This window comes from Orycteropus afer, unplaced genomic scaffold (genome assembly GCF_000298275.1).
Source record: "Orycteropus afer afer isolate SDZICR_OR568_19922 unplaced genomic scaffold, OryAfe1.0 scaffold00102, whole genome shotgun sequence".
NCBI classification, from domain to species: domain Eukaryota; kingdom Metazoa; phylum Chordata; class Mammalia; order Tubulidentata; family Orycteropodidae; genus Orycteropus; species Orycteropus afer.
The window spans coordinates 9,835,667-9,844,841 of NW_006921689.1; the positions used below are offsets into that span (position 1 = coordinate 9,835,667).

The following is a 9,175-nucleotide window of genomic DNA, read 5'->3' on the forward strand; positions in this document are numbered from 1 at the left end:
TTTTACTTTGATTGTGCTTTGTGTACAAATTTACAGAGCAAATTTGTTTTACATTAAGCAGTTCATGTACATTTGATTTCACTTCCCAATTACCATTCCCAACCATAAAAACTCTCCTCCCCTCTGTCTCTGTGACAACCTCCTGCCTGTACCCTTTTTGCTTTCTTCATGTGTGATATCTTTGATGTCATCCCACAACTCATCTGGTCTTTGGTCATTAAGAGTACAGTGTGTCAAATCTGTTCTTGATAGGGTCTCTAAATTCAAGTAGGATATACTCTAGGTTGTGTTTTGGCTCTCATGGACTTTTTAAAAATTTTCTTCAGCTTCAACTTAACCTTGCATATGAGCAAATAATGGTCTGTTCTCCTGTCTTTCCCTGGCCTTTTTCTGACTGATGATACTGAACTTTTCCATCATCTCTTTCTACAGATGCAGTCTGATTCCAGTGTATGTTCACATGTATATAGCCATTTATGTGATTGAAAAAAAAAAGGTATTTTCAGTGAATAAGTCCTTGGCCTTGCAAAATTCTATCATGGGCCTCTGGTGTTCTTTCTGTCACCAAAGCCATATTTGCCAGCTACCAGTGCTTCTTGTTTCCTGCTGTCACATTCCCGTTCCCAGAAATTATCAGTATACTTGATTTCATTTTTGCTCAATTTCTGACTGCAGAGGGTAGTAAAGATCTTCAATTTCTTTCTCTTTGGCATTAGTGATTAGTGTGTAAATTTGAATAATAGTCATTATTATGGTCTTCCTTATAGGCATATGGATATTATCCTATTTCTGACAGGATTGTACTTCAGGATAGATCTTGAAATGTTCTTTTTGATAATGAATGTCACACTATCCCTTTTCAATTTCTCATTGCAAGCATAGTAGATTATATGATTGCCCAGTTCAAAATGGCCAGTACTAGTCTGTTTCAGCTCACTAATGCCTGGGGTATCAATTTTTTCATTATCCATTTCATTTTTTGACAGTTTTCAAATGATACATCCCCAAATAGTCTCCCATTCAAGAAAGGGTTACTGCACAGCAAAATGATCCCACAGTGTGTTGGAGTCCATCTGACTGATACTAGTTATGGTGGGCATCTCAGGTTCAGTGTATTATATATAAAATCTCCAAACTTATTGCCATGGGGTCAATTCTGACTAATAGCAACCCCATGTGTTACAGACTAGAAGTATTTCATGAAGTTTTCTTTAAAAAGTCGATTAACAGGCCTTTTCCACAGCTGCTGGGTGGGTTTGAATGGCCCACCTTTAGGTTACTAGTTGAGTGCAAACTATTTGTGCTAACCAGGAGCTCTTTGTATTATACAGTTTATGTCACATAATTAATAATGGAGTTAGTCCTACAGCCAATTAAATGCCCTGCTCATTACTCAAGTAAAATGTTTTATAATAAATTTAATAAAAAGTTAAATTTTCATATGCTGCCACTCATCATCTATATATTTTAATGTTTATGAGTTTTGCCTATAATTATATTTAATGCTGCAAACTATTAGTGTCATAATTTCCTTTGACCTGTGTTGCAGTTAGATACATTAGTTGATCAGAGTGCTCAATGAATTATTTTAGGCACACATATTTAGTTAATTGGTTATGTTTTTCCTCTCTGTGTTTATATAAAATATACTCTATAAGGGAAAAGAAATCAGCTTGCTTGCAGCTGAGCCTGGCAAAAGAGCAATTAGGTTATATCAGAATGAACAGCTGTCAATAATGAGTTTTGCATTAATACCACTACCAAAGAAAGGAATCTAGACATCTGCAGGAAATGTGAAGATATTTTTATAACCTAATAGCTGAGATCTGGACAGAGATATCCCTGAGTTTTCTCAGCTGTACCTGCAATGTATTTTGAAATATTCCCAAACTGTAAGTACAGTGAAACTCTGCATAAACTTGGCTCCATTCAGTTAAAAAAAAAAAAAAAAAATGTTGGCTGCCTTTCAGTAGTGTATATTTTGAGTTCATGTAATCAGCCCAAAAACTTTCTATTTCAAACTATTTTGCTATGCCTCCTGGTCATAGAATGAAACTTAAAAATAGTTCTGTTATCTTTGTATTGTATCTTTCCACTCAGAGTTATATTGCTTGGATATTTTTCTTTATGTTTTTGGAAAAATACTTTTGGGTCTTATTACCGAGTATCTAATTTACTTGTATCTAGGGTGGTTTCTTGCAAAGAAAACTTGCAAGATGGGCTTTTGGCATCAGAGTGTTATTACCCAATAATTCCATACATTCACAGTTTTCTAAAGATACTAAAGTATTTGGTCTTTAAAATGAAAAAGCAAACCTTAAATTTTTGAAAGCAGCATTTGTATTCTTCCCTGCCCATTGAAATTTTAAGTAAATAAGGACAACTAATTGACATCAAGATGAAGTGCATGTGTGTGTGTGTGTATCTCCACCAAACTCACTGCTATTGAGTCGATTTGACTCATAGTGACCCCTCCTTTGGTTTCCAAGGTGGTATCTCTATGGAAGTAGATGGCCCAATCTTCCTTCCAAGGAGTGCCTTCTGGATTTGAACTTCCAACCTTCTGGTTAGCAGTCAGATGCCTTAGGCACGACACCACCAGAGCTCCTATACACACACACATATGCAAACAAATACATACATATATACACATATGTATATGCATGTTGTTATTCTTAGTTGCCATGAGTCTGCTGCAGTTAATGGTAGTTAACCTTATGTATACCATAAACCAAACCAAAACTATTGTAGTCAAGTTGATTCCAACTCATAGTGATCTTATAAGACAGAGCAGAACTGCCTCATAGGGTTTCCAAGGCTATAAATCTTTATAAAAGCAGGTTGCTGCATCTCTCTCCTGCAGAGTTGCTGGTGTGTTCAAACTGCTGACGTTTTGGTTAGTAGGCAAGCAGTTAACCACTGGACCACAAGGGCTTCTATTATGTATATAAACACATAAAAGCATAGATTCATAATTATTCATATATTGATTCATTTTTTGTTCTCATTTACTTATAAAAAATATGGTATTCTTGGTAACAGGGATAGCACATGGTTTAAAATCAGGAAGGGTATGTGTCAGGGTTGTATGTTTTCACTATACTTATTCAGACTGTATGCTGAACAAATGGCATAGTGCCTAAGGCATAGTGGCATAGTGCCTAAGACATCTGACTGCTAAGCAGAAGGCTGGTGGTTCATACCCACCAGCCACCCTTCAGAAGGAAGATTGGGCAATCTACTTCTGTGGTAATACTACCTCGGAAACCCAAGGAGGGGGTCACTGTGAGTTGATCCAACTCAATGGCAGTGAGTTTGGTTTTTCAGTTTGGACTATATGAAAAAGGATGTGACATCAAGATGGGAGGAAAACTCATTGATAACCTTCAATATGCAGATGACACAACCTTGCTTGCTGTAAGTAAAGAAGACTTGAGGCACTTACTGGTGATGATCAAAGACTATAGCCTTCAATATGGACTATGCCTCAACATAACAAAAACAAAAATCCTCACAACTGGACCAATAAGCAACATCATGATAAATGGAAAAAAGATTGACGTCACGGATTTCATTTTACTTACATCCACAATCAACACCCATGGAAGCAGCAGTTAAGAAATCAAACAATGTAATGCAGAGGGCAGATGTGCTGTAAAAGACCTCTTTGAAGTGTTAAAGTATTGAACAGCAAAGATGTAACTTTGAAGACTAACATATACCTGATCCAAGCCATGGTATTTTCAATGCATGTGAAAGCTGAATAATGAATAAGGAAGACTAAGAAAGAATTAATGCACTTGAATTATGGTGTTGGTGAAGAATATTGAAAATACCATGGGCAGCCAGAAAAACTAAAACATCTTTCTTAGAAGAAGTACAGCTGGAATGCTCCTTAGAATCAAGAGTGGCCAGATTTCATCTTACTAACTTTGGACACGTTATCAGGAATGACCACTCCCTGGTGAAGGAAGAAGGGGAAGACTGTCAATGAGATGGATAGACACAGTGGCTTCAACGATGGGAACCAGCATCACAACAATTTTCAGGATGTTGCAGGACCAGGCAGTGAGCCATTTTGTTGTACACAAAGTCACTATGAGTCATAACTGACTCAACGGCACCTAACAACAACCATTTCTGTATCCTTGTTATTCAGAGTGTGGTCCATGGACCAGCAGCATCAGCATAACTTTGGATCTTGTTGGAAATGCAACATCTTGGGCCCTACTCCAGACCCACTCAATTAGTATCTCTAGACACACAGCCCAAGAATCTGTTTTTAGAGTGTCCCCAGACCACTCAGATACATTGTTACGTACCATTGAGTCAGATTTGACTCATAGTCACCCCATGTGACCGAGTAGAACTGCCCCTTAGAATTTTGTAAGCTGCATTCTTTACAGGAACAGGTTTCCAGGTATTTTTCCCACAAAGTAGCTGGTAGGTTCAAAACATTGACCTTTCAGTTAGCAGCTGAGCACTTAACTGTTTCTCCATGGGGCCCCCAATTCTTGGACATATCATGCTTAAATGCATGGAAGTAATTGCATGGTGATTGATGTATAGAAGAGCAATTGCTCAATGGTTATTTATTCAGTTGAATTATGGAATATTAACTTCCATCCTGTTAGTGTCTTCCATCCTCTATTAATTAAGAACCCCTGGTGGTGCAGTGGTTAAGTTTTTGGCTGCTAACCAGAAGATTAGTGGTTTGAACCCACTAGCTGCTCCACAGGAGAAAGATGAGGCAGTCTGTTTCTGTGAAGATTACAGCCTTGGAAACTCTATGGGAAAGTTCTGCTCTATCCTGTAGTTCACTATTAATCAGAATCTACTCTACAGCAATGGGTTTGATTTTCTGTTTTTTGGTTAACTCAGATTAGAGATACTCTGTACTCCCATCCTCAGATTGTCATGCTAAATACACTTAGTACTGGTTTTTACTGATTAAGCAGTCATCATGTGTGCATACCAAACTTACTGAAAGTTACCCATCTGCCAAAACATTTTAAAAGAGATGGAGCTGGCTTAAACATAGCTAGTTAATCCATAGCCAGGTACACTAGATTGTATTTTTACAGTGCTTCAAAAGTCCCTTAGTTCATGTCTCAGCAGGTGTTTGAATAGAGTGGGGGATCTAATGTTTTTTGAATAAAGGAAAGATACAAGTACAGCAGTTTTCTTTTTGACCAACATTTGTTCAACCTGAATTGTTGGAATCATAGACCTTTGTCCATCTGGGGAGCTCTAATGAAAATGTCATCTGTTTTCAGTAAAACTCCCAATGCTGAAAAACAGGAGATGTGGACACAGATTTCATCTCTGCTCATAACAGCCACATGACCTTGGTTAAATTGCTGATCCTACCTGAGCCTCCAGTTCCTCCTGCAAAGAATGATTCTAAATGGTCAGAAGAGTAGGAAGAGGCAGTAAGCTATGCTGATTCATAAATTTAAAAATTTGTCATCTTAAGAAGCCAGATCAGGCTCCTGGCATCACCAAGGCTAAGGTTTGCCAGAGGTTAACAGGGTGATCTGGACAAGTGAATCAGCCTTGGGTAAGGGAATAGGTAATCTGATTGAGACTGAAATTCTCACCACCTTATAAAGGCTTGTGGAAGTCAAACAAAAGGATCAAAAAAACCACAAGGCTATGTATTTGTAACCCCTCATTGATTCATGTGCCATTGAGTCAATTCTAACTCATTCTGACCCCATGTGTGTCAGAGTAGATCTATGTTCCATGGAGTCTTTTGGAAGTAGATAGCACCTATTTCTTCTTAGGCTTCTCTGGGTGGACTTGAACTTCCAGTCTTTCAGTTAGCAGCCAAGCATGTGAACTAGTTGTCCCACCCAGGCACTCCAAACTCTGATTAGAACTTTCAAAATCATTGGACTGTTTATGTTTGATTGACGATATTGTCAAATCATTTTTGAAGAACAACAACAAAACACCCAAACTAAACAGAAGCCACTGCTGTCAAGATGACTCTGTCTCATAGCGACCCATAGGACAGAGTGGAACTGCCACATAGGATTTCAAGACTGTAAATCTCTATGGAAGCAGACTGCCACATATTTCTCCTTTGGAGAAGCTGGTGGGTTCACCTTGGGTTAACAGTTGAGTACTTTAACCACTGCACCACCAGTATTTCTTCAACAAAATACAAAACTCCAAAATTATGACATTATGAAATATATTGACATGCTTTCAGAACAATCCCAATAAAGCTGATAAAGTTTAAATGTCTTCCTAATACCTTCTGATGGTTCTTTTTCACTCTGCTTTACCTGACTCAGGAGAACAGCAGTTGTGTTGCTAGTTGGAGTCTGCCTTATGCACTATACAGTTATACAGTGTAGAGTCTGCATGATGAGTGCTGCCTTACTCACTGCCATTAAGTTGATTCCAACTCAGTGACCCTGTAGGGCAGAATAGAACTTCCCCATAGGATTTCCAAGGCTACAAATCTTTACAGAAATCAACTGCCTCATCTTTCTCCCACAGAGAGGTTGGAGGGTTCAAACCACCAACCTTTTGGTTGGCAGCAAAATTCTTTAACCACAGCACCACCAGAACTCCTTAGTACTGCCTTAGGGTTGAACAGTATATAACTTGTGCATCTTTATATGGCAAGCTTGGGTAATGGTTGTCTCTTCTTTCAAAATACGGATAATTTTCTGTCATTCTAAGCATAAGTCAAAATATGGACTAAACATATATGGCCATTTACAAAGAAATGCTCTCTGTAAATGATCCTTCAGTGGACCTCTATTAAGATTCAGTCAACTACCAGTTACGAGGCCAGCTGAGTCTTTGCCCAATGGCTTCCAGAATCCTTCTGTCAAATGAGACCTGCTGTGACATATTCAGGTGTTCTTTGTATAAATGTACTAACCGTCTAATTAATCTGGAGCATCACAGTTTAGGAATAAGAGGTAAAGAGTTTAGCAGATAATGTGGGAGCAGAGCCAAGATATGCAAGCATCTTTGGAAGATTCATTTTTGAGTCTACATAGTTGGGGAAGGGAAAAAAAAAAAAAAGATTTGCCCCATGTGGATTGAGTTTTTTCTAGGCTTACTCCTTTTAGGAAATTCTCTTTCAAACTTGATGGAAAAATAAAATTCTCTAAGGGAGGATAATCACTTTTGACCACTCCATATTCCAGAATGGGATCCTTACCAGTCTAGAGCTCTCTTCCCTTCTCTGCTTCTTCTCCATTGGTGCCAAGGTAAACTTCTTATTAGCACAGGATGCCATACAGATATACAATACACCTTTCCCTTTGAGAGTGATCAATGTACCCATTTGTCTCCTCCTAACATTTGCTTCAGGAGCTCTGGTAGCATAGTGCCTAAGGCACTTGACTGCTAACCAGAAGGCTGGCGGTTTAAACCCACCAGGCACTCCTTGGAAGGAAGGTTGGGCAATCCTACTTCGTAGTGATACTGCCTCAGAAACCAAAGGAGGGGTCGCTGTGAGTCAAAGACAATTTGACAGCACATAACAACAACAACTTTTGCTTGTTCTGTTTCTTTACCAAGCATTTTATGAGAGGTCCTGTCTCCCCCTTCTTTCTGAAACCCACTCCTTAGATGCTTGCACCTGATAGGGCCAGGTCTGTGTTGCAAAGAACTGCCAAGGTCCTCCAGATGACTCCTGAAAATCCATGTCTGGGCCAGGCATTTATCCAAAGTTAGAGTGAATGAGGTCCCACCTTCTTTGTCCACCTCCTTGGACTTTGGCTATTTATTAATTTTTAATTATGATTTTATGATATTAAGTTATACATTATGATATTTCTTTTTAATTTCCATTATTACATGATTATATATTTTTTTGTGAAAAAACAATTCAAACACTTCAGCAAGAGGGAAAGTGTCCCTTAACCACCACCATCACCAATTCTATTCTGTGCTGAGAAGTAACTAGTGATAATTTATATATCTTTCCAGGTCATTTTTTATGCATGAACATGTACAAATACAGAAATATGTAACCTTGCAGAGACTGTATGATTTTTATGTAGAGATTTTTAAAATATAAGTGATACTATGTTGTATATATTGCTTTGCAATGTATTTGCTGGGCTTAACAATGTCAGCCACAGGGATCCAGAGGAGCAGTCAGCTGCAGGGATCCAGGTAAGAAGAGAGAACCCAGGCATGCCCAAAGCAGCAGGGCAGGAGAGCGAGAGAAAGGGGATTAAAAGCCAGGAACCCTGAGAACCCAGGCACACCCAAAACAGCAGGATGGGAGAGTGGGAGAAAGGGGAATAAAAGCCAGGAACATGGACAGAGGAGGAGTAAGCCATAGGGACCCAGGAAAGGGTGGTATAAGAGGTTTCCAACAGGGAGACAAACCTGTCTGTTGGTTTGTTCTACAATGGTGACATCTTGATGTGAGTTTTGAGGCTGAGCCACTGGTGTTTCAAACCCAGCGGGATGCACAGGGTGGACAGGTATCAGCCCAGCTTGCAGACTGAGACAGACTAGGAAGAAGGAAGAGTCTACACACTTCCCAAAGAATTGGCCAGGGAAAACCTTACGAATAGCAAAGAAACACTGTTTGATACATTACCATGCAACTTTATGAATAGTGCAGTTAGGTTAAAAGGCTCTCAAAATAGGACTGGGAAAGAGCTGCATCATCAGAGTAAACCCAGCCTTACTCATATGGATAAGGTAAAGCTTTCGAGACCTCCATTTGCTGATGTGGCACCACTCAAATTGAAGAGAAACAGCTGCAGACATCCATTACTCATCGGAACATGGAATGTACGAAGTATGAATCTAGGAAAATTGGAAGTTGTCAAAAATGAAATGGACCACAAAAGATTGATATACTCAGCATTAGTAAGCTGCAATGGACTGGTTTTGGCCACTTTGAATCAGACAACAATGTGATCTACTATGCCGGGAATGACAGAGGAATGACATGGCATTCATCATCACAAAGGATGTTTCAAGACCTGTCCTGAAGTACAATGCTGTCAGTGATAGGATAATATCCATATCCCTACAAGGAAGTCATTACTACTATTATTCAAATTTACACACTGACCACCAAAGCCAAAGGTGAGGAAATTGAAGATTTTTTATCAACTTCTGCAGTCTGAAATTGACCAAACATGCAATCAGGATGCATTAATTATCACTGGTGACTGGAATG

The 9,175-nt window shown here is 39.0% G+C and overlaps 1 protein-coding gene across 1 annotated transcript in view; it reads left to right on the top strand.

Moving 5' to 3' along the window:
• Window positions 1-9,175, top strand: part of PTPRD (protein tyrosine phosphatase receptor type D) — a 463,281-nt gene that overhangs the window by 424,318 nt on the left and 29,788 nt on the right. The gene's annotated exons all lie outside the window — the stretch shown is intronic.